Source organism: Amblyomma americanum, chromosome 1 (genome assembly GCF_052857255.1).
Source record: "Amblyomma americanum isolate KBUSLIRL-KWMA chromosome 1, ASM5285725v1, whole genome shotgun sequence".
Classification (NCBI taxonomy): Eukaryota; Metazoa; Arthropoda; class Arachnida; order Ixodida; family Ixodidae; genus Amblyomma; species Amblyomma americanum.
Window position 1 is genome coordinate 422,768,200 of NC_135497.1, and position 26,662 is coordinate 422,794,861.

The following is a 26,662-nucleotide window of genomic DNA, read 5'->3' on the forward strand; positions in this document are numbered from 1 at the left end:
CTCAACGCACGGTGGTCTTTACCACGCACGTTTGTTCTAGAAATTCGGATGCGACGAAGATCGGAAACTTGGTGGAGAACCGCGGACGGCACTGATTTTGCGACCACAACACGCACAATCCCAGCATCATTGCTCAAAAACGAAACCGAAACCTTTCATGTTCTTCATACGTTTTTCATAAGAAATTTGTGGCAGAAAAATATTAGAACAATAGGCGAGTTTGAAATATTTATTTTTATAGTTATTGTCTGCTTGTATGCTACAACAATGCTGAAGACATAGACGCTTACTCATCTCCGTTCAAATAAATTTCAGACCAACTTGTATTAAACGTTGCAAATGTGAAAAAAAGCATGTAAATGCAAATCAACTAAGCATATAGACAAAAAAATTATTATGAACCCTAACTTTACTTTTATTTAGCGCCCTCTGAATAGATAAGAATACCAAACTTTTTGTGCACGATGAACGCTCCTCGCGTGAATGCGGCCGGAACTGCCGGAAACACCTTTCGGAAACTGCACGCAGCAAGCTTCTGTTATTGGTCACGGTTTCGTGCGTAACATGGTCACTTCCGGATAACGCGTACGGCTGTGATTTGGTATTCTGCATCAAAACATCAATCGACGTGCGACATCGAGATGAGCTTCCTCTTGTAAGTTTCGCTGCGATCCAGTGCGGTCCTGGCGAGGCTCGGACTGCGTCTTCGGACGTCTTTGTTGTCTGGCGGGGGGAGGGGAGAAGCGCCGTTTTGTCTTCTCGCGTGAACTACTATTTTCAGTTAGGTGATTAAACGTCAGTTGATAGGCTTAGGTCATCTGCGGTTGAGTGGAAAAGTAGCGGGAGAAGCCCCATGTATTGTTGACTTTGTGTTACGTAACCTTATTTCCGTTGAGCAACACAAATCAAGAGTGCAAGGACGTCGCGCGATTAGTGGCCGAGTCCTAAGTCGGCCTTGCGTGTCTCGGCGCACTGTGTTGCCTTCGTATCGTTTCTGAAGAGAACCCAGCGGGCTGCTTGTGTCCAAGTTGTCCATGTTAGAGAGTCCTGCAGATCTCTTTGCGTTGCTGTTACTTGAGACTCGGCGGGGTTCCGTACTTCCTGTGATATAGATTGCGACTTGTGCAAGCGAGGATTTCAGTGGACGGCTGCCTTCTTGCAGCGTCTGGCTGATGTGTGCCGTTTCAAGGCCCAATCTGGCTTTTGCTTTTAGTCTGCGAATCAGTAAGCTCTTGAAGGGACCTGTAGGGTTTGGGCCAGTTGGCGATCCCTGTCATGGGACTGCCGCGAAAAGTGCGCACATGAACCACGCGAGCTCAACTCATTAATCCGCCAGATATTGCTTTTTATTTCTGCGTCTCTTCCGTCGTGCATGTTTTTAATTAGAAGTGGCGCATTATCTTTCAAATTTATCTTCATCCTGAAAACCTGGGTTGTTGCGGTGTAGTTTTGAGGCCGACGTGAGGGTCGAGTTATTTGCCTGGTGTTTCTTTGGAAGCAAAAAATGAACACACCCGGTAGGATGATTGCAGAAAGGTCACTCAGGGCCGCATCGAAACTTCCAGTTGCACGAGCCTCATTACAGCATTTTACGGAATGCGCTCCGTATAAGGGAAAAGGAAAGCAGCTTTAGTCCGTTGCGCACGGCGCATCGCACGGCGCATCGTTTTCTTGCGATCTGGAAAGGAGTTTCGGCAGCCCGTTGTGCTTAGAAAAATTAGACTGTAAGCGCAGTGTGTGCTCGCGAGCCGACTTGAGGGCACCTCCTGAGAGCTATGTCGACGAGTGGTTGATGACTACACGCGTCGAGTCGATTTGTTTGCACGGTGGTCAACCTTCTTTCGATGGTGCTACTTTCGTGACTGTCTCCGCATCTGCGGACTTCTCGCGCCCCCACTTTCCCAAGCAGGAGAATCAGCAACCCTGCGCTTTCCCTTGTGAACTTAGCTGACCTGTACCCGGCTGGCGGAGGACGGCCACTTTTGTTGCCAAAAATAAGCCGGCCTGGCGTCGAGGGCAACTGCCGCCCGTTGTCGAAAGTGGGTGGCGTCCGTACTCAGGCGGCGACGCCACAACACTGCCATCGCGAGCTGTAGGTGTTGGAAAACAAAGGGAACAAGTTCCGAAGTTCAGTCAAGGCTGTGCCTCATCGCTGCATTTTTTGTTGTCAAAGTGTACGCCGGCTGCGACTCCGAGAGTGTTTTCACGTGACTGTTGACAAATTTCTTGCATCTGGCTGTTATGTGGCGTGTCATCCTTATATGGATTATGCCAGAAGTATGCATAATTGAATTTGCCGAGTCCGGTGCTAAATTTTGTGTTGCTTGTGCAGTGAGAACAGAAGGGGCTAATGGATAAGTTAGAAGAGAAAATGTCATTGGAGAAATATGTGGAAATTTATGTGTAAGAACATTGTAGTGGGGCCACTGAAATTTTTGGAGTTGTACAAACCTCATATGCCACGATGGTAAGGCACGCCATGGAGCTGGGCATCTGAGGAAATGTGCTGCCTCCACGTCCATTTGTAGTTCTGGTAAATTGTGTTGCTTTTTATTTTGGAAACAGTGCTAAAACACATGCAAAGAAGTTTGGCATTGATTGAAGAGCTTGAGCCGTCTATTATATAGGCAGGAGCTGCAGCTAACTGGTCAAGAGTGCCTGCATGTGTCCCTCATTAGGGACTGCCTCGCCATGCAACTTGAGAAGAGGAATATGTGGCAGGTCTTCACTTCTGGCTACTGTTTTGTATTTGCTTCGCATTGTGCAGAGTACTTGTGTTAGGCTAATGTGTGATGTGTGGGCTCATTACTCATGGCAGCAACTGCTTCAGTGTTCCTCTTCTCAATTTTATAAGCAGCCTAGGGAGCCTGAAACATACCTATAGGCTTTCTTGAAAGCTTTCATTCTTGCTGAGCCAAAGTTAAATGAAAAGTCATTGCATGGCATTGCACGGTTAAGTTTAGCATGCAGTAGAAAAATAAACTGATGACAGCTGAATAGTGTGATTGTAATGTATTAGTATTGTCTTCAAAGAACTTGGTTAAATTACTCCGAAGGTAGTTGGTTTCACAAAGTTTGTTGGATTGTTTGAGTAGATAGTAATGAGCCGACGGAGGGTCACTGAGATTGATCCCATCTGGGCCAGCAGCCATTATTGAAAAATGATAAATACATGAGAATTAACAATGCTTTTTAATGCGTAAGCATTACTTGGCTCATGCGTTGTGGCCATGGAAAGTGTGTACAGAAAGTGTTAACACTTACCCGAGCTTACCTCAGTTACTCGGTAGTAACTCGGGTAAGTTCAGAGGAGTGCTGCACAAGCTGCAGCCATTGGGAGGAAGCTCTGGTAAGTTCAGAGGAGTGTTGTGCCAGCTGTGTGAGAAGTTGCTCGAGAAGGGCATAGGTCGCACAATTCCTATGTTTGGCTGTGATACAGAAACAGCCACCTGCCAGCACAGTGGCACATCTCTTAACCACTGCACTGGTAGTGGTACGAGGACTCGCCGCCATCTATGAATGTTACGTAGAGAATGACCAATTCTGCAGATGTGGGCATTAACCCATGGAGCTCCGAATGGTGTGCAGTGCATTCACAGCATGTAAGCAGACTTAAGTGCACCCGGTAGTTCCATTTTCTAATATTAAAGATGCACTAAAGAGGAATCTGTACTCGTCATTTTACTGCGGGAACTCTACACGTTCCGGGCATCCTTAGAAACTTCGAATTATTGTCCTGTGCTGCCGATTACCCTTATTAAATCACATTAAATGTCCCGGCTCCCACCTTTTCTTTTTTTTTACTCAGCGCGGCGGGTAGGAGGAGTCAACCAACGCGTCAGCCAGTCCCGTGGCGGCTTGTCGCACTGCCATTGGCCGAGTGATATGTAAATCAGAGTCCACATGTATTTTTATTTCGTTGGACTTGCGGCTATATTGTCTGTGACTGAAACTGTTTATTCACAGAAACCTAAAAAACAAAATAAAAGCGTAAGCGAGCCGCCACTGGACTGGCTGAAAGGCACTCCACGCGTTGGTTGGCTCCGCCTACCTAGCGCATTCAGTTCAAAAAAAGGGAGGGAGCCGGGACAGTTAATCCAATTTAATTAGGGAAATCGGCCGCACAGGATAATAATTCGAATTTTCTAAGAATGCCCGGAGCGTGCAGGCAGAGTTCTCGCGGTAAAAAGACGCATTCAGATTCCTCTTTGGTGCACCTTTAAAGTTGTGACATCTGAAAAACAAATGCAGAAGGAAGCTGGAGCATCAGTGCTACCCTTGCAGTGGGGCCCCTCTTGCCATAGTAGCTTGTTTGGTGGAGAGCTTGAGGTGAGGTGTGGGCTCCTAGGGTTTCAGTTTGACTTGGTTGAGTGCTGAATATAGTGGATGGAGAGAAGGGCACTTAACGCATTTTTTAACATTCCTGAAACTGTGGCTGTTGCAGTTCACATTCTCACAGCCCGTTAAGAGATTCCTGAGATAACCAGCGCACTGTTATATTACCCTTGCGTTTGTGTTACAGTGGGGGCCGCTCCTCAAAGACCTTCAAGCCGAAGAAGAACATCCCTGAAGGCACGCACCAGTATGACCTGATGAAACAGGCAGCAGCCACACTGGGCTCAGGCAACCTGCGCCTGGCCGTCATGCTGCCCGAGGGGGAGGACCTCAACGAGTGGGTGGCTGTCAACACGGTGGACTTCTTCAACCAGATCAACATGTTGTACGGGACAGTGACTGAGTTCTGCACAGAAGGCAGCTGTGCAGTCATGTCGGCGGGTCCTAAGTAGTATGAGTACCATTGGGCAGACGGCCAAACAGTCAAGAAGCCCATCAAGTGCTCGGCCCCCAAGTACATCGACTACCTCATGACCTGGGTACAGGACCAGCTTGACGATGAGGCCCTGTTTCCTTCTAAGATAGGTGTGGTATTGCTGAACTTGACCTTTCACTCTTTCAGACATGCAGGGGATGATGGAAAGGGGCAATAAGTGGTTTATATGGGAATTTAGAGGAATAGGCACACAAAACTTTTCATGCCGTGATTATCGCTTTGAAATGGTGTGTTAGACATTCGTATGCATAGATCTCTATGTAGAATATGCCTGCTCCCGCTATATAGTTTATAAATCATTTTTTTTGCCTGAAGTTGTTTTGATTTTTGTTTCAACCACCGAACGATAGCCATGACGTCGCAGACAAGCTGAGGCAATGTTTAGGTCACAGGAGCTGTACACAAAGTGCGATAAAATTCATTCCACCGTTTTAATTGATTCCACCTGTACTCCAGCCTTTTTCCACACCTGTAATCATAACAAATGAACAAATAGCTATTATATGACAATTTTGTATGCTTCACATGACCTTACCATTGTGTCAACTCGTCTGTGAAGTCATAAGCCATCGTTCAGCTATTAAAACTGAAGCGACATGAGAGAAAAAAATTGAATTATAAATTATTTAACATGTGCAGGCGAATTCCACATCGCGATCCTTGCGTGGTAATGTCTTCTGCCTTGTTCCATAGGTAGAACACAGAGCAAAGATTTGGTGTGTCTGCTCCATGAAATGGTGGCAACAGTGGGTGTGCCCTTTGTTACCATCATGCACTTGCTTTTTGTTTAACTGGTGGAAGTGCAGTCTAGCAACAGTAGAAATAAGTGGCAAAAGGAGTGCCCAGTGGCTTAACCCTGTAGTGCCCTAATTATGAAGGAATCAAAGAAAAAAATATCATTACCTCTATATTATGCTAGCTAACATACCCACATTCAATGGCCAATATCAAAATTTTTTTAACACGCTAATATTTGAGAAATCGGAATGTCACCACTTTGCAACAATTAGCATTTGTGCCATTTTGAGCAGCTAGTCCAAATTGTATGAAAAACAAATCAACAGCCTCGAACCAACTTGAATGCCCAGAGACAGTCAATTTTTTATCCAACAAATATTTTCCAATTTGTCCCGCAGGAAAATGGTAGACAACGAATTGTTCGGCGTTGGGCTGGAAGCTGTACACTCATTTCCCTTTTTTCCTTTGACAGCTTCACGGTGATACCAAACATTTTGACCGCAAATTGATGACTACTGAGAAAAATGTCACAGCGAACTGTGTTCGAGCTCCATGTAGTAACGAGTACAAGGTGTTCAAAGGAATGTTTCTAATTCGCTACACTGGTGATTAAAAGGGTAATGCAGATACCAATTCAAGTTGAAACTTAAGGAACAGGAAAAAAAATGAGATTTGTATAATCCACTTTTGTTGTACTGAGTTGGTGCTGCACAGTTGAATTTTCCAGTTGACATTTTTCAATCAGCACCTTTGTACCCTAATTTAGCAGGAGGAGGTAATATGAATAAAGTACCATAGCCTTGCCCTCAGGCAGAACGTGTATTTACCGTCACAGTTTTTACATTGTAAATACCTGCTCTGCTAAATTGATATTGCTAATTGTACCTCATGAATGATATTGCTTTGGTTTAGTGCATAGTATGAGGCTCGGCATGCATATTTTTACTTTAGGTAATGTTAGGACTTTAGGTAATGTTAGGACTTTGTATATGTTTGAACTTCATGACTCAGTGCCTTCACTGTCTCGCGCGTCTTGCTTGAAAACACTGTACAATTGCTTAAAATGGAAGTTTATCTTTCACCAGTACAGACGTCCACGCTAATATTACTAATATATTACAATTGAGCTTGGAGCTTATTTTCAGAAGCACACGAGCTGTTCATGCACTTAATATCTTGACTAAAGAGTACTTCAATTTTCGTTGGTGGATTTTTATATACTGTAGCAACACTCAATCTCAATCTTATTGGTCTTGGGGAATCCCAGATGTCTTGGCATTCATCCCATCCAGCCTGACACATTTGCAAAAAAGAAGCATGCAGATGCATGGCACCTCAAAAAATGCCCAAATTTAATTAATAATGGCCTGCTGTACAGTGTACAGTGTACCCCCCCCCCCCCCCCCCCCCCCCCCCCCCTCCCCTCCATACTTAAAAGACGGTAGCTACTGCCCTCAGTCACCCCTGATGAAGGAGCCCGAGTCGGCTTCGAAACGTTGGGTTTAAAGTTGAAATTTTGGTTGGAGATGTGCAGTTTATTATCAGTCTTCAAACCCAACCAGACAGGCAAATCTGTCAAAATGTTTAGTTTTCAGTGTACGTTTTGCAGCAAGCAATTTATGTGATTGGGTCTACAATAAAGTGGGTAAAGGAAAGGTGATGATTGAGTAGTGTGTAGATTCAGGTGCTCTGAGACCCTTAAAAGCACTCGAGGAACACCGGGGTTCCGCAGGACCCAGTTCGAAAGCCCCGTCTTCAAGCTATGATGCAAAAATCTCGGGGCACAGGCTGCATTTCATTTTACTTCCATGGATGGCACTGCCGCAGTTCGGATTGAGCCTGTGATCTCGTGCTTGACAGTCGAACACCATATCCACTCGGCCACCTTGGTTGGACCCTTAGAAAGCATTAACCGCAGTTTTTAATTACATGCTTAGGTCAAAAATGTACCTTTGCATGCTTAAAAGAACTAGTTGTGTTGGTGTTAAATCAGTGTGGAAAAAAAGCAAGAAGTCTGTTTACTTGTCTTGTTCCTTTAATTTGACAGCAATGTGCTTTCATTAGCAAGATAAAATTGTTTGTCATCATTGTTATGGTAGCATAGAGACACCAAAATTTAAAAGGGCCCTGGACACTTTTTAAAAAAGACACGGCATGCACTCGTTGTTGAACAGCACTGCTTCGCGAATATCTTCAGCCAAGAATTTTTTAGTGTGTTTTTTGGTAGCTGAACTATCGGAAATCAAATTTACCCTTTCCCTTTTTGCACATTTTAATCTTTTCTCATAATGCCTTGCATGTTCAAAGCTCTCTCTGCCACCCCACCCATTAAAATGTCATCTTTGACGTAAACATGTAGGTTTTTGTTTGAACTTTTTTTTAGTACAGGCAGAAGCATTATGAGAGGGAACATGGGAGCGTGGTGGCCGCCGCACTTCGCGGACTGCTGTTGCCGAGAGGCGGCGAGAATTGGCGGCAAAAGCACATGCTCAAAAAGCATGGCTGGCTGCTCTTTCCATGCATGCCTTTGATGCCACCTATTCTCATCGGCTGTCAGCGGCAGCGTTTTGTGAAGCACGGAGGCCAAGCGCTCCTATGTTCCCTCTTATGTTGCTTCTACCTGTGCATCATGAGGCAGCTACTTCCAGTCATGGCACACATGATCGGCCGGGCTGCGAACATTCATGAGCTTCATCAGCTCATTAGTTTAGATATTGTGTTACAGTTGTTGCTGTGCAACGTTCATGTGTTGCATGAATATATCTCGTGAATAGCAATTTCAAAACCTATATGCATAGACGCGTTATTTCAAGAGGCCTGAATTTTAAATAAAGGAAAGAGCAAACCAGCTTTTGAGTTGAAGTTGTAGTGTTTAGCTTAGATGTTGATGACAACATGACCTGAGTGGGCGAGTGCATTTACGATGTTCAAAAAGTGTTGCAAGGACCCTTTGAGGCTATAGAAAGCCTGCTGATAGCTTTCTGCATGTACAAGTAGGCATGTAGGTATTAAGGGAAAGCGATGCTTAAAACATGCTTTTCTCTATTTTAAAGTATTCATCACTAAAATTAAGCAGCCTTCAGAACCCATCATGAGCTATCAGCCTGAACCAAGAAAGGGGGTTCAGAAAAATAACTGGACCCCCTCAACCTATGTCACCAGCATACATGTGAGTGATGTGGTGGGAAAAATATTTGCCTGATGGCAGCATTGCGCAGCTTGTGCAGAGGCTGTTCTGATTATGATAGGAAAGGCATCGTTGTGTTTGCTCACTTGTGGTATACAGTCAAACCTGCATATATCGAACTCGCAAAAAAAAAAATGGAATTAGTTCGATATATCGTGTAATTCGATATAGAACGTTTAAAGAAATTGACAATGTACAAAACGCACCTCATCAATAAGTGTTCTTTAATTCCTAAAGACATGTACGGCGTGCATATTAGCGCGAGAAATAGTAGCCGATCGTCTTCTGCTTTTTCGCTTTCAAAGAATTGTTTAGTATGCACTTTTCAATGTTGTCGAGTGACTGGGAACAGCCGAGTCCACAGCCTTCTATGGACGCGCAGTGGCGATGAACAACGCTCAGCGCATGAAGTGCTTCAGAACACGTGGGCAGGTTGGAACTCATTGGGTCCTCGCAGTTACCGTCGCCGGTGAGATCCCTAGCCAGATCGGCAACAATATCTTCGTCAGCGAGCTCTCCGGTAGTCGTAACATCGTCGTCAACGGAGACAAAGTCTGTAGCTGCAGTCCCATCACAAACGGCACTTGGGAACTCTTGACAGCTGTGTTAACAAATCGTCAGGTTCCTCGAGTGGTTCACCGATGTCGAGGGGTTCATCACAGCTTTCAGTTGAGCTGGTGCCAGCCTCTCCGGAAGCAGAGAGTCCACAGTGACGGAAACAATTCGAATTGTTTCTTTTTTGATGTCGTTCCACGATGCGTTCAACATCGTTATTGCGCCCAGGAGGTCAATTTTCAACTCGCGGCCAGTGCGGAGATTTAGCAATAATAGTTGCACAAGGCGGTTTCTGTAGCCTGCCTTCAGTGCACGAATCACACCTTGATCCAAAGGCTGCAGCACCGACGTTGTGTTCGGTGGCAGGAAGCGAAGCTCTATGTTGCTGACGCTGAGCTTACAATGGTGAGCAGAACAATTATTAACGAGTAAGCAGACCTTTCTGCCTTTGCTTACCAGGTCGTCGTCCCAGGACTTCAGCCACTTCGCTTGTCATCCAAGCTTTTCCATTGGACACGTAGGTCACAGGAAGAGAGAGTGCATTCTTCAGGCACTGCGGCGATTTGCTCTTGCCAGTCACAAGTGGTTGAAGCTTGCTCGATCCATTGACGTTGGTGGCGAGCAACACCGATATTCGGCTTTGATGACTTTCCCGCCGTGGATGTTAACTTAACATCACGACACGGCAGCGTTTTGTTGGGCAGCATTTGCCAGAACAATGCTGTCTCATCGGCATTAAATATATCGCGGGGATGATATCTTGCCGTGATGTCGCTCCAATTTCCATCAATCTATTTCTGCACGCTGCTGACGTCCACCGCGCGGCTTTCACCGGTGACAGCCCGGCCGACAATGCTGTGGTGCTCTTTGAAGCGCTGCAGCCCACCTGAACCACCTTTGAAGTCGGGTCTGTTCAGCATGAAAGTGAGATCCTTCGCTTTCTGCTCAATTATGGAGCCAAAAACAGGGATGTTCCGTGACCTGACATCAAGGAACCACTTGTACACTGCTGCCTCCACGTCTTCATATGCAGCCTGTGCGTACGCGGCGGGTGACGGTAGCACCAGGCCTCTTGTCCGCCTTAGCCCTAATGTCGGCCTTATTTTTCAAGGACTGTACTCAGCGTGCTTCTTGGATGCTGTATGCTGCGGCGACATCCGACTTCTTTTCTCCACGTTCAACTCGTTTGATAATCTCTATCTTTGCGGATATTGTCATGTTCTGCCGTTTCACGGCAGCCATCTCGTTAAACAGAGCGGACGAGCACTACATTCCGAGGACGCGACTTGCAACTGAACTGTGTGCAGGCGCACGTGCCACGTGGCTGTGACAGAGCGAGAGATGGGTCGAACCACTTTTTCTAGGGGCCGGCTGTCTGAGGGAGGGAGAGTCGCGCCGCACACACACACACACTTGGGCTAAACCACTTTGGGAGGGGGGTTGTCGGCAGCTGGCCCGGCTGCCGCGCGGGAAAGCCAACTTCTGGGGAAATTTTGCGGTGTTGAAGTTCAATATATCGCGTGCGGCTGCTATTTTTGTTCGATTTAACCATACTTTTTCCTATATGTTCTCATTATAACATTACGGTGTTCAGAAATTGTTCGATATACGGGGTAATTCGATATAAACGAGTTCGATATAGTCGGGTTCGACTGTACTACCATGACTAGGACTTGCAAAACTGAAACTGTGCTGATAAGGTACATTTTAAATTATCCAAAGCGCATTGTTGAATGGTATATTGCATTTCAGGGTTCCTAACACCATATGTAGTGTTTGCTGTGAAAAAATGCAACCCATAGATTTGATAGCTTCTCCTTAAATGAGTCTATGCCTAGGTTCCTTGACTAGTGATAATTTTCCTTCAGTAAACTGCTCGAAACATTTATTATGGCAGCCACCAGTACTGTTGCAGCATGGGGCGTGCACCAGAGTAGTTCAGTATCATCTTGTACTGGAAATAAAGATAAAGGCCATTTCTTTATGTGTGGTTGCAGCATGTGCATTATGGCCGTGGAAATTTTTTCATTTTGCCAGCAAGATCTAGTATACCAGCCTAAACAATCAACTTGATACAAAGAGCATCAGTACACATCTTCCAATGTTGTGGTGGTTTTCAAAGAGATACCTAGGCACTTAGTGTTGCTGATTCACTTCAGCTCAACTTCTACTCAAGGAAACCAATCAGAATTATCAATAGACCCAGTTTGACACAGATGCTTACAAAGAGGCTTTCTTTTGCTAGTGTCATATGTTGTGTTGTAAATTTAATGAGAGTATTTTATATTCTGTAGTGTGAAGGCAACTGACACATCAAATTTGCCAAGTCATTCCTTGGCAAGAATGGGAAAGTTAAAAGTTGCTTACACTCAAGTACATTTTGCAGTGACAGTGGAGATATACTTATTTATTGATGAAGTTTTACTTCGCACGGAGTACTGCGTGTTTCAGCTTGTCTGAAAATTTATGTGGAGATGGCATTGTATTGGAGGCAGTTATGGTTGGAACAACAGTACAATTTGTTGACTGGAAAGTATACCTAAGGAGAAGGTTGGAAATGCTGAAACTGAACTGCAGTGCTGAAATGCAGGGTTCATTTCTCGGAGTGCACCTCCTTACAAATGTGGTGACTGGCAATGTATGTGGTGTCAGTGTCAGTGTGGTGGCATCTGGCCACAGGTGCCGAGATGCTTATATTGTTTAACGTAGTAAACAGAAGCATATGTGGTGTATATCATGGCATGTCATGAAATAATTTGTGTTGCTGACTGTGAAACTAGGTAAAGTGTTCATCAGTGTTTCCTGAAAGTTGTACACACATTACATTTACAGTTATACAATTAATCGCTAATCGAGAGTTCAATTGAATTTTGGAAAGTAGTAAATAAAGACTGCATAGCTTCTGCTGATGCAGTTAACTTAAAGACGAGCATTTGTTAAGCATATTTGCATGGTGGAAGTAACTTGTATGCGTGCAATTTCCCCTCAAGGGCAGTGACCAGTAGCCAGAAGACATGGGCACAGTGTTGCCTTTTTATACTGCTCTCTGGCCATGCTAACGAGCTTGCTTATATGACATGCAGGTGTGCCGTTCCCCAAGAACTTCTTCTCCATTGCCAAGACCATTTTGAAGCGGCTGTTTCGGGTGTATGCACACATCTACCACCAGCACTTCTCAGAGGTGGTACAGTTGGGCGAGGAGGCACACCTCAACACCAGCTTCAAGCATTTCATCTTCTTTGTCCAGGAGTTTGGGCTCATCGATCGGCGAGAGCTGGTGCCTCTGCAAGAGCTTATTGAAAAGCTTACCAGCAAGGACAGGGACAGCAATCCATCGCGCTAGAACATGCCATTTCCTGCTCTTGCTTCCATCTGAAAATGTTGTCCTACGTGCTGCCACTCCACCCCCTGCCTGTCACCTTTTCATGTCAACGTTCTCCTTATCCTTGCCGCTGCCCAGCCTTCTGCTTATCACTGTACTGGGACATTGCACTAGGACACCCGGGTGTTTCTTTTTGGACACAGCAGGAACGGTAGTATGTTCGACTCTCTGATGTTCTACCACTCTGATGTTCTTCAACCACTGTCGCCATCCCCATCTTTTCTTGCTTAATATTTCTGACAGTCTGCTTGGGCTGCAAGTGTTTACACAGGACAAAAGCTTACGAAGTTGTGCAATTCTACACTTGATTCTTAAACGTTGCTCTGAGGTGGCAGTTATTTGAAAACAGCGCCATCTGCCTTACACACAGATGAGCCTTCCTGACCATTCAGCGGCGCTCCCCCCACACCGCAATCATTGATTCATGTTGCCTGTGCTTTGTGTAGGCCAACAGTTCTGTTGTCACAAGCAGTCCGCACGTTTTTATTTCTTTTGCACTGTGGCTCAGAGCGAATTTGTTTAAAAGCTTATACTTACCTTTGAGGATGAAAAAAAAAAAAAACATTTGCAGTCTCGCGAAGAGTTCTGCACACACTTTTATCTATGGCTTCTTCACATACTACTCTCGCTGCCTTGCCGTATTCAAAGACGTTCAGGTACACCCAGCCACTTGACACTTGCCACATGCCATCTTCATATCTCTTTTGTAAGCTAATGCAAGGGGTAGTCTTACTGAAATGTGAGCTTTTATCAGGTTTTTAAGGAGCAAACCTGAAATGCACTTGCAAAAGCTGCACCTGTACTCCTTAGGAATATGTTAGGGGGGAGCTGATCTAGAAAAAAAATTTGTTAATGAAGTCACAATAACGAAATCTTTAAGAAACATGTATTTTGCATGTAGATTCTAAATATGTGATTCAATTTTATGTAAAACAAGTTTTTGTGCCCTCATATAATAATATTCTGTAACTTTTTGCCAAGACCTTTCAATAAATTTTGCGGCAGGAAACTTGCTAGAACACTTGCGCCATTGGCTTGTCTTGACATCAAGCAATGCAATAAGGGCAAAATTATTATCATGCCTATCATAGAAGTTGAGTTACAGGGTTTTGAATTTACCACTTCCCAAATGGGAGAAAAACTTGAATACGTGATGATTTCAAAATCCTATAACTCGCCTTCTACAACAGGCAGGGAAATAATTTTACCCTTATTGCGTAGCTTGATGTCGAGGAACCAATGGCATACAATCTAACAAATTCCCTGCAGCATAATTTCTTTCAAACTCTCGGCAAAAAGTTACATAACGTATTGTATAAGTGCATAAGGACTTGTTGGACATAAAATTAAATTACATATTTGGAATCAGCATGCAAAAATACATGTTCCCTGAAGATTTCGTAATTGTGACTTCATTAATAAAAATTCATTTTAAAGACCCTCTTCCCCCCCTTAACTTGTCAATGCAGACTAAGCTTACTGCCTTCATGCCATGTTTGTCTGCTGTAGCTGCGTTGTGTTCTTTGACAGTGGTGCATTTGACAATTCTTGCAGGTTGCTCATAGAATAAAGTTAGTCAAACCTCATTAACGTGGATAGGTAAAAAATCATGAAGGAGTTTTGATATAACTTAAATTCTAAATATATATATGTTACTCAGAAACGCTTGCCAGAGCAGTGCAGTTTAGTTGGTGAAGAGACTGAAACTTGGGCAATTTTTAATAGAGAATTGGGGCGATCTCCCAGGTTTGTAGCGACGTTTCAAAGGCGCACGTGGCGTTTCCAATAGTCACAAGGAACAGAGTGCCAGTTAGGTCGGCTTCCCTGCACAGCACTGTAAGCGCACAACGCCAGGTTAAACAGCAGTCAGGGTGGCTTCCCTGTATCACATCCATGTTGCGTGGAAAGTGGTATGTCAGAGCGGAAGCTGTCACTGTTTTCACCACCTCCATGACAGCTGACATGAGAGCAGGATGGTTAATTCAAGGCTACAACCATCCACGCCGCTGCTTCCAGGTTGCTTGTTAATGGTGCGAGAGACGTGAATGTGCTGACTGCCGGACTGCCAACCCTCCAGGCTGCTGTATCTTCCAGGGCGCTGTTGGCGAGTGCGAGAACACTAGTGCAAGATAAAAGTGCAAAACTTGACACGAAGGCTTGCCTCCCCACCACCAGTTGCTTGTGAGCTGCAGCAAAGCCTGCCATCTGAACGGGCACCCCTGGCGCTGGGGAATTCCGATATATCCGTTTCATGCCAACTGTGTTCGATATATATGAAGTAGAAATTACGTGTTTGTTAAAAATAATTACAAGGTGTTTGATGTAGCGAGTAATTCTATTGTTTTCATTATATGATGTTTGACTATAGGGCTTTAGTTCCCATTCGCAAAACTGTCACTTTAAGTTTTATGCAAACTATAAAAGTTGCGAGAAATTTGAACGTACTGTTCGAAAGGTGTCGGCTGGTATTTTCTAACTGCATGCGTTTGATGGGTCCACCACAAAATTTTGGAGTTCTGGCCCGCCACACCACCCATATGCCACCCTCTCTGTTCTGAGGTATATGCTGTAACAGAAAAGGTGCATTCCTATGGGCGTGGCTGATGATGCCATGATCGTGGTGTCATGCTGCGGCCACAGAAAAATGCCCCAGCAAAGGAGCCCGAGAGGCTGGAACAGACATCTGAGCACAGAATGAAGACCAGAGTCCAAGCACTGATGGTAGTATTTAGTGTGGCAGCCACCAAGGATTTAATGCATGCCTGCATTGTCATTGATAAATAACTGACTGCATTTTGTATGGTTGAGGACCGCAGGGCTGTTCGCCAAGCATGTGTGTGTGTGTGAAGGGGTAGGGGGTGATGGCAGGCTTTTCAGCGGCACCTTCTCCCCCACATCGCCTCTTCTAGCAAATTGGCATTTTTTTTTTTCCAGGGGTCAAGGTAGGCCATGGCCTGTTGTCCCCCCCTCCCCCCTGCCTCTCCTTTGCATAGCTGGTAAGAGCAGCATCCTATTTTGCTAGACTCCACTTTTGGTTCTGACATCCATGCTTTGTCCTGACCACTCTGCTTCCATTCTTTGGTGCTTGTTATTCTTATCTGTACCCTGATTACAATCAGTAACTTCGTTGAAGTGCCCTGAAACACCTGTTGAACAGTGTAGGATTTTATCTCCAACTTTTTCTTGTTTAAGTTCATTGCCACTGGAACCTGAGGCAGTCTACTGCTCGCCACAGAGATGTTAGCAGCGTGTATGTCTCTTCCGTTTTTTATGCTGAATCCATCCTTGTGCCACTGACCTCTTCTATGCCAACTTTGGTGCCCCAGTGCTCCTTACATCACGTGTTGTATCCATTTTCATTCACCTTGATCACTTTTGGACTTAGTAATGAACAGCAGGCATGGGTTGCCAATGTGAAAAGGTGCTTAAGAATTCAGTAACGTGACAGTCCTGTTGGGCGAGAAGAGTTAACTTACTGGGCAAATTTGTGAGTGACATGTGCTGCATAGAAAAGCATTATTCCTAGAAAGGCTGTAATGTTGTGTCTAAGCTAGTTTTGGTGCTTGCTGTTTTGAAGCTGCCCAGTGATGGAGGACATGGCGTAAATTAAAAACCGCTTTCTTTTTGTGTCCTGATTGTTAACTTTTTTCTGTTTCCAAGTGCCTGTGAAAAAACTAATATTCTCTACCCAACTTGTTTGTTTACTTATTTTACCTGAGTGATATTTCAGTGCTCTTCCAGGTGTTTTCTGTTTTGTATAGGTTTTCGAAATGTGCTAGGGCAGAGTGTGCTTCTGTATGGTTTTAAGTTTTTGTGCTCTTGTAGAGCCTGCTAAAAAAGATGGAATGCATGCATGTTACCATAGCCGTTCTGTTAATTTATGCATTTGTGACTCTTCCTACTCAAGTGCCACATTTCAGCAATGTACGACAGCATCTGCTTTCGTCTACTGAATTTGCTAACCAGCATGGGAAGGCATGCTCAGTGGGAGCAGAAAGCTGCAATCAAAAATTGCGTACCTTACAAACTTGTGCAGGTTCAGCAGTGAAGAGAATTCCAGAGCATTAAATCAGCTAATGGTTGGTCTCTTCATGTTTGGTGTATAGCTAGATGAGTGGCACAGCTTTTGAACATTGGTGTTCTCTTACCTCTTCCCATCTTAGTTCTGTTACTGGTTACTTGAGAATGTTGCAGTTCGGGTGCCTTCTTGTGTAAGAGGAGTGGAAGCATCTAACCTGCTGTAGCCAAAGACAACCTCTGAATATCTAAAAACCTGGTGTGCACCAAGTACATGTTTGATTTTGTATTTCCCTTTGAGTTCTGACTTTCTATCTGGAAATATCTTGCCTCGCTGCTAAGCTGCCGAGGAACTTACTCACTATAACAAGTTGAAATGTCTAGTGTGTGCCTGAGTGTCTTGGAGAATCTCTGGGCCATCATTATTTTTTATTTGTATTTGTTTGTTACCAGACTGTGAACCATTTCTGTACTCATCTTGGGAAGCCTGCTCATATCACACAGGCATCATGGTCCTGTTCACATGGAAGCTTTGCAATCAAATTGGCCCTGGCTTTACTGAGAGTGCACAAGCAAACTGTCTGCTGAGTTCTATATCTTTTTTACCACTTTTGTGCTGCCAGGCCTCACGACTATTGCCGTCTGCATTTCAGATGTCCTGGCAAAACCCTTTGCATTGCATTGAAGTGCCACTACTTTGGTAGCTTCACTGTGCTGTCTTTTTTTGTGTGTGTGTGTGCATGCATGCGTTGCATTGTGCACATGTAAATGTGAAAAGCAAAGCATGTGCACAAAGCCATGCTAACTTCCATGGAAGCTGTTAATGTTGCCCTGTGGTTGTCAGATTCTTTAACCCTTTGCAGTTGTTAGTTGAGTCCCAGCCAGTAAAAGTGAATGGCCATTCAACCCTTTTGTTGGGCTGCATTTACCAAGCTCTAGTAGAATGGGTAGTTGGCTAGTTGGTATGTGTTCAGTTTGGGTGGAAAACAGTGCAAACGGACAAAAGATAGAGAACAAGGAAACACGCAGACTAGTGTTAACTCGCAACTACATTTTTTATTCAGAAAAACACACTTACAGCTAACAATCACATGACCTAATAGCTCCCATGCTCAGGCCCAGAGTACAATCTAAGAACCACATCATAGGTTATCATAGGGTTTTTAGCCATTGACCTCTGATGTGGTTCTTAGGTTGTACTGTGGGCATGTGCGCAGGAGCTATTGGGTCACGTGATTGTTAGCTATAAATATTTTGTTCGGAATAAAAAATGTAGTTCCGAGCCAGAGCACGTCTGTGTGTTTCCTTGTTCACTGTTATTTGTCCGGTCGTGCTGTTTTCTACCCAAAATGATTACTAAGCTCTTTTGCATACATTTTTCCAGCTGTTTCTCTTAGTGGACACGTAGTACTGCATTGATAGCCCTTGCGGCAAGCTTTTTTTTTTGTGGTCAGAGGAAAAATGCAGAGTTGGCCAGTAAACTTCAGTGCCATAGTCAATCATGGCAGTATCTTTCACACTTGTGTTTGGGTTTTACAAAATCGATTTACAGTTCATTGGCTGTGAATACAGTTTTAGGGAAGAGAACAAGTATGTAAGTATGTTCCACTGTAAGGCATGTGGTGGAACACTCCAGCCATCACTCTGGAGAATTCTTTGAGCACTGCCTGTATGGATAACGTAACTTTTGAAGGACTCACAGGCATGAGGGCATGGCATTAAGTAAATGCTTCACTAATTGTTTATACACAGCACTGGGTTTTTTCGCATGTTAAAAAATTGCAAAATAGTACTGGACCACAACTGCAAAGGGTTCATTGGTTAGTGCTTATAAGCTGGATATTGAAGTGTAACCACAGAGGCTCATGTACTGTGCGATGTTAGTGCACGTTAAAGAACCCCAAATGATCGAAATTTCTGGAGACCTTCACTACGGTGTCCCTCATAGTCTGAGTTTCTTTGGGACGTTAAACCCCCTAAACCTGAAGTGTAACCACAAGGGAAAATTCAGTTTTCTGTGTTAAGGCAGGTGTTAGACAGGTTCTAGAAAATGAACACCAAGTGGTGTTAGTCTTTAGTGTGCGGCTGAAACCACAGGAGCTTTTCAACCTTCAGCAATCTGCTGTATTCTTTTTAAGTTTTGAGTTTCTGTGCTTGGTTTCTTTCACAGCAGTGTAATTTATTTTAATTCTTTTCAGCATGGCTTGGAAGGTGCTGAATTGCTACAAATTGCCTATGGGAGAAAAAAAAAACTACAAGTGGAGGCTTTGCATCCAAAAAGTTTCGTGATGTTGAGAAATGTATGTTATGGTATGTTTCAATGCCTACTCTTCCTTTTCTTCAGCTTCAGTGTTGTTTTTTTTGTTATGTTTTGGGTCCACCTTTTTGGGTCACTTTTTTAGCAACTTTTAATATGCGCTTACGGTGCAATTAAGGTCGTGTCCGCTTCATCCTTGTATGCAAGAAGCCTATCACTTTTCGTTCCAACCTTGTACATTATATCTAGAGACTTGTGACACTGTCTGGAATTTAGCTGTAGCCGAGTAATGATTGAGGCTTGAGGTGCTGGCCTGAATGAATTAGGGCTGATGCCAAATTTATGGAGCAAAATAAAAACAATGTCAAAGAAGTCATACGATATTACATTGTGCATTACAAGCATGTACTACTACTGACAAAACTTTCCGGGACATGAGTTCTAGGAAAAACGTTTATTGCATCTCCACCTCGCTACTCAGTCGCGTGATGTTGTGAAGAGAGGAAGGAGCATGTAGGCCTTTAATGCCTTCATACAATATCAGCCCAATGGGTAGCGAGGTGGAGCTACAGTAAACGTTTTTCCTAGAACTCATGTCCCGGAAACTTTTGTCAGTAGTAGTACATTGCCTTGTGTCAGTGGCGCCAATATCTGCTGCACTGTTTTCAGTTTGAACATGAAATGTGCAATTGTGGCAAATTATTAGTTTTCTCATCTTATCCTTAAAGGGCCACTGAAAGGGGTGTTTGAGCTTGGCTTTAAAATTCTTGCACTGCATATAGTACAGGCCAACGAGAGTCCATGCCACATACAAGACCTAAAAAAAGAGCGGGAAATTTACAATACATTTCTAAAAATTCCCGCTTTCGCACTTCGCGGCAACGCGCGGTGCTGGGCTTTCAAGCGAAAACCTGGCATATGACGTCTCGTCGTGCAAGTGACTTCAGCAGCCGGGGGTTATCATTGGTTCACAGACCAATTTCTTTGAGGAGCGCCGCCGTTTTGTTGTGAGAGAGGAGAGGGAAAGGCATGAAGACGCGGAAGTTCAAATTTTGTCTGCATATAACTCAGTTTCCACAAAAGGCATTAGAATAATTCTTGCTGGAGGATAATAATGAAGCAGCGTATTTTAACATCCCAGACATATCGCAACTATATCGAGAGCCCCTTTCTGGGCTCCTTTAAAGCTTGCGGTTTAACCTTCCATCAGTAGTCTTTCTTCTGCTCAGTGCGACATTGCTTCTCTTTTCTCGTCCATTGTGAGAAAACCTAAGTAGTGAAAGCAGGTAAAGATGTCTTGTGCATCCATCTTGGGGGGGAGAAATAAATACCTTTTCCAGTTGTGTAGACACTTCAGAAGGTCACAGGCTTTGTCTATCTAATAACGTGCAGTGCAAGTTGGTTAGTACTCTTCTGAGGGTATTTTGACAGTCCTGGTAGTTGGTGGCCACTGTTTCGTTTGCACCATAAAGCACTAAAAATTATTGTTTTTGGATTTGTGGTGCAACTCTTGCACTTTCTGGTGCATGTTGGTAAATGTCTGGTCTTTCCATCATTTCGCCACTATTTATTTGTGAGTTTCGGCACTTGCATATAGTGGGTCGCAACACAGCTGTCTTGTTCCCAGGCTGTGCAGAAGCCTTATGTAGTTGAGGCATTAGTAGAGTTGTGCAGGTGTTGCTTTCAGCTTGACTGCATCTGAAACCTAGTGAACAGCTTGAAGGCACTTGACTTTCATTTGAGTGTAAAAGCCGCATTTTACTGCATGCAGAGGTTGGCATGTCATGCAACATTTTAGGGGTGTGGTGTGAGACTCAGATGCTATTTACATGTGCGTTTCTGTGCAAACACTCAGAGCAATATTTTTGTTGGTTTGTGCGTGATCTTCAAACTTGATTTTTTGTTTGTTTTGTTTTTCCTGTCAACCAGACACACACCACTTGTTTGACTGTCTGTTCTCATTTCTTGGATGCAAAATCTATATGCTTTGTTGTTTCTTGTGCTCTACTTTTGGTGTTCAGTGCAAGTCTGGTAAAAGAAGTTAGTGGCTGAATATCGTAGAGCATACTAAGCCACCGAGAGGCAACGCTTTTTGTATGTACACTGCATACTAGCAAGGTAGGATATTTTTTTCCAAGACACACAAAATTTGACCCTTTCTGGTGTGCTGCTGTCTGCTCTTTCCATGCATCCAGGTGTCTTGAGCTATGTGGTGCAAATGCAGTTGGGGGACTAGTGCAGTTGCACTCAATGAGATGTTTCCTAATGGCTGTGGCAGTCACTCACCTGGAGTTGCTGTTCCTCATCATAGTTACTTGTGATAAGCTATGCATGTCTTGAGTGTGGATTGTAGCAGCTGTTTGTGCATTGATAATGTACGAGTGTTCGTATACTGAAGGTTCCCCTTGCTGCTTAAGCTTTGCCAAGAATCACAACAGTGGTTACAGCTTGTCTGATACCTAATGCACAGCCAGTGCATCTTCTGTTTCAATACCAGCCACATCACTCGCTTTGCTTTGAGACCCGTATGGGTGCCTTGGTTCATTTACTCATCGTGGAGCCATGGCTTATACCAGGTGTCCCAGCTAAAAGTAACCAAGCTTTTGAAAAACATGGGATGTTTTAGCTGCGTTAGACCAACTGAGGGTTGTTTAGAGTCGCGTGACCTAGTATGCAGTATTTTTTCGCTCTTCAAAGTTAACTAAATAGTTGAGCCTAATTAGCTAACTTTTTAATTATTATCCTGGGGAACAAAGTGTCAATGGAAAAATTGTAGATCACTTTGAAAAACAGTTGACTGCAATGTTTGCATCGAGATACGGTTAACGTAGTTTTTTTTTTTTCTGCCTTAAGCCCTAGCTTGCACAATAAAAAAAAAGCATCTACGTGACAGTGGGGCCATTTAAACATCCCAAGATGCGTCTTAGAGAACAAAATCCATTTTTACTGAAGTGCTCTCCCCGATGAGCCTTTGCATGCACATTGGGGCAGAGATGTGACCAGGCAGCTGGTCATGTGATAGCTTTCTTTTAATGCCAAGTAAAGCTACATAAATTGTACCTTGATGTAAACAGCACTGCTAGCGGTTTTTTGAGACTATCTACAACTTTTACCTCGACACTTTGTTCCTCAATTCAGTAATTAAAAACTTAGCTAATTACACATAACTAATTAATTTTAAGAATGAAAAAAAATACTGCAGACTAGGTCACGCGACTCTAAACAAGCCTCAGTTAGTTTCACGCGGCTAGGACATTCCGTGTTTTTAAAAGCTTGGTTACTTTTAGCTGAGACACCTGGTATATAATGCAAGCTGCTGGCATGATTGGCGAATTCTCTTTTATAAAGTGCCACTCCACAAGAAAATGAGAGGAAGGATTTGTTTGCCCATTTCCTGTTGTATGTCGCTAGTTACTGGGTTCTCTCCCCTTCTCACTGTATGTGCTGAGCCAACGCAAAGGCTGGTGAATGGGAGAGCAGAAGGCAGGGTAGTAGGACAGCGTTTGATTTGCCTGAACTAACTGATCTGGCTGACATTGAAACCAAGAAGGTGTTGGTACAGCAGCTTGATTGACAAGTTGTACTCATGTGGCTTGAGTTTGAAATCTGCTAAATTCTGTTTCATGTGTGTGCTCCATCAGCTGAAAAAAAAAAAGTTAATGTAGCAGTAAAGTTCCTTTAAATGTTTTGCCTCTAGTTTTCAATACTTTTGAAGAGGTTTGAAGTGGGAAGATTTGTTCTCTGGTGTGTGTCTTTAATGTACAAGCACTTTGGGGGCATTTGGCTAAAAAAAAAAAGAACTAATCTGGCATTCACTTAAGGAAATAGAGAACCTGTATGCAATGCAGCAGCAGTTGTAAGTAGAGCTGTGACTGTGTTAGCTCTCATGCCTCATGTTTTTAAGGCTCTTCATAAGCTGCACAAAGTGACCTTACACAACACGTTGGCTGTCAAAAAAAGGTCAGCCCCAAGAACTGATCTTTCTTCCAAGATCCTTTAGCGAAGTTCACACCTCGTGTGAACAATGTATATTTCTTTTTGTACATCTATAGCACAGAGATGAAAATTCTTTTACATGATTCAGTTTTGTACGAGGTAACTTGATGTAGCTGCCTTTGAGGGCAGCTGAGCTGTGCACTTTTGATGGCGTATGCTTTCCTTTTGTATGCTGTGCAAAATGGGACGACAGATTCACTTGCTTTTAATGAGCACCTAGGATGTAAAAATTATTTGATAATGACTGCATTGTCTGTTTGCTTGCTGTTGCTCAGCCTTGGTCGTAAAAAGCTCGAGTGATCACTGAAGTGCCACAGCGATTCTTAAGTGTTTGTAATGCAACAGCAATGGCATTCTGCTGTGCATGTGCACAAAGTTGGAGGGCCAGAATAGTATGACAAGGCTATTTTAGTTCTATTCTTTCCGCCTTTGTCACTGGCTGGGCACCACCATGCCCGTGTTATTGCCCAACTTGGCTACTCAACCCGGCACGTGACGGTGGAATAGAAGGAAGCGAAAATAATGTAGTGCCGGCTAACTGCAGCCTCTGTCAAGTCTTCAGGCCACATAGTTTGCTTTTGAGCTCAGTACTGGAGCTGTACCAGCACCTATAAAGACCGAAAAAAAGATGGACGAGGGTTCACCTTGCCCAGCACAGATTGTAAGCTTCACTCCATAACCCCCCCACCACACAGCTGGAAGGCAAAGCATGTGGTCCAGAGATTTTTAACCAAGGTGTACCTGGACACGAGCCACATTTCCAAAGAGGGGAAAATACAGAGCAGGCACACGTATCCAAGCCCCCCCCCCCCCCCCCCCCCCCCCCCCCCTGTTCTCTCGGCAGTGCTTAGCCAGCTAAAGAAATTGCCTTGGGCCCCTCCCGAGAAAAATTTCCTGGCTATGTGCCTGATACAGAGTAAGGGTTTTGGAAGTCTTCACGGAGTGAACCCCTTCATTCTCTCAATTTTTCGTGTATTATAATTAGGGGTGTGCAAATATTGATTTTCTAATTGGAATTAAGAAACAGTGCCTTAAAAATATCTATTAGGTATGAAAAAAAAATTTCAGAAAGATAAATGCACAAATGTTGCCCTCACTGTTTTCAAAATAACGTTTACAGCTGAAATAAACAAAATTAGATTCACTCTGCATGATTGAAGAAACAAACTGCATGCACAGAAATGTATACTGCTTGACTATGATTAGTGTAGCGGTATGCAACCTGTAATGTGGTCATGCGAAATGAACCAGACGAAATCCATGAATAAACATGATCAAATTAAAAAAAATGGCTAGTAAAACCTCATTGCCTGATTGCAATGTCATGGGACAGGAAGAAATTGCCGAATTATTCATAGGTGGAGTTAATACCAGGCCGAGTCCTCCGAAAAGAAAATGCATAAAAACTTGAATGTCTAAGCCCTTGAGTAGAACGCGACAGCGCTATCGGGCCCGCCGCCGCTCATTGGCAGCCGCGCGGCGAGGGGTTGCCGGTTCCACGCGTTGACGGAGCAGCTGCGCAAAGCCTCCGCTGCTGGTGCTACTGGGTTTTTTCAGACACGAACGACGCAGCCAAGCCGCGGTAACCTCAGATAGTAGCGACGCTGGCTTTTCCGCCTCAAGAGCTCCTTAAAGCTGTCACATTAAAAAGTGAAAATGTGGTGAAGCCTTGGGAGGCTCCATCACAAATCACAAATACCGAAAAGCCTGCGAAAAGCCTGTGACGAGCGCGCAGTTTCTGCATGCTGGAAGAACGCCGACATATGCGAGGGGAGTGCACATTGGTGTAAGAACGGCGAGACTGCTTATAAAAAGGGAAGAGAAATTACTAGTGACGTGACAGTCCGCGCCTGAAAGCGGTGCGTAGATGGTTTCGCAGGACAGACACCCTCGCGGCGAAGTTCAGAAACCGGAACTACGTAGCTGCAGGCTATTTTTTGGCCTAGTGACAGTGGCTGACCAATTGCTGTCACGTCTTGCCGTTACGCACACTTATGGCGCCCGCGGGTGACGATGCGCTAAGCAATAGGAGGGATTTTTACGCAATAAATTGCTCTGCTGTGACACCTCGGCTCGCCCCTTTGGGAGCCTCGTGCAAAATTCCGCAAGTGGGCTTTCCGCATATCGCTTCAGCAAAACGAGTTGGCGAAGCTCACGCTAGAATAGTTGTGAAGGCGACAAGACGTACGAGTGTCATGGATGTAGGCGTTAAGTATGTAACACATTTTGAAAGGATCAAACAAAAAACCGCTCCCTTTCTCGCTGCGGTTGTTCGACGTGGTGTGGTCGCGGCCATTTAGTTCATATGCGGGAAGGCCCACTTGCACAATTTTGCGTGATGTAGCTTTCAGCGTCCGAACGTGATCAGGTCACGCGATAAACGACGGTACGACAGAGAAGAAAGCGAGGAGGAAGCCTTTGTACTGTTTTCTCCTGGCACTTTAAACTCGATCTTTGGATAATTTTCCCAGATATATATTGTGGTTTTGCCACGGTTGAATTAATGAAAATCGGGAAGTAATGAAATATTTGACAATTTTGAATAATCTGGTCAAACATATTCGATTCGTATTTGAGATTTCGAATCTTCGGACATCCTATAATTGCATAAGGAATACTGAAGTGGCCTAACGCAGGCCTTTTTGTTCTGAATCTCACTAAGTCTGACACAAGTTTCTACTGCTGTTGCTCGAGGCATTGCAGATCCCAGTGGTGCAAAGCAGTCGTGCACAAAATAAAAGCACTAGTTTTTATGTGGGGGCTCCATTTATGCCTCCATGCAAGAGGGACCATGACATTATTGCTTCACACTTTGACCATGACACTTAATTTTTGCTTCACACTAGTTAGGTGAGGAGGTTTAGAAGTGTGGTGTGCCAACCATTCTAAAGATACTTCCCCACCCCGTCGCTTTTTTATTCCAAAGTCCCTGTACAGAAAGTTTGTTTATCAGCTGCAGTATCAGTGCTTGCCTACAATTTGTGTGAACAGGTCACGTGATTTCATGCCTGCGGGTCGTTTCTGGCTTACTAATTTACATCACCTACTACACATCCTTTAACCATGCCTCGATCATCTGGAAGCGATCAATGCATACATACAGAGCCCAATGCTATGCGAGAGTCTGCCACATCTTTCTCACTTCTAGTGGTTTATCATGATGTCTGAAATCTTGAAACTTTGTAAACATATTTGCAATGTTGTTCGTTACTGATGGAAGTCAAGAGATATGTTCAGAAACTCCTGAACTTTTCTTTTTAAGTGAGGTGGCAAGGCTTTGAGTTCGTTTTGTTATTTAATTATTTCATATTATACTATAAATATACAATTTTACATTCTTTAATTATATTTTCAAATCATGTACTGTTCAAAGGCTGCCAGTGCATACAAAACTTTAAATGAAATGGGCAGCGCTTGTGAACAGACATTTAATTTACCTTGTGTACTTTAAGCTGCAGTACACAACTAGCCTGATTCATGTTTCTGGGCACATGCCGGTCTACCTAAATTTATTTTCATAAACCGGTTGTGAAGGAATATCTCGCTGCAAAGTAGAAAAGTATGGCATATACGTGTTCGCGTTTCATTCCGGCCTGATCGTACACAGAAGAAGTGATCAACAGGATTAAAAAAGCTTGCGCATATCTGTTTCGATTCTACTTATCTTGCTCGTGAGCAAGGGTCAGACAATCAGTGACT

The 26,662-nt window shown here is 44.0% G+C and overlaps 1 pseudogene across 1 annotated transcript; it reads left to right on the plus strand.

Annotated features, from left to right (window-relative positions):
• The first annotated feature begins 860 nt into the window (after positions 1 to 860).
• On the plus strand, positions 861 to 23,210 carry LOC144115843 (MOB kinase activator 1B-like; annotated as a pseudogene). The gene is made up of 3 exons (XR_013311571.1): positions 861 to 2,533; positions 4,523 to 4,920; positions 12,395 to 23,210. The product of XR_013311571.1 is annotated as an MOB kinase activator 1B-like (transcript).
• The last annotated feature ends 3,452 nt before the right edge of the window (positions 23,211 to 26,662 follow it).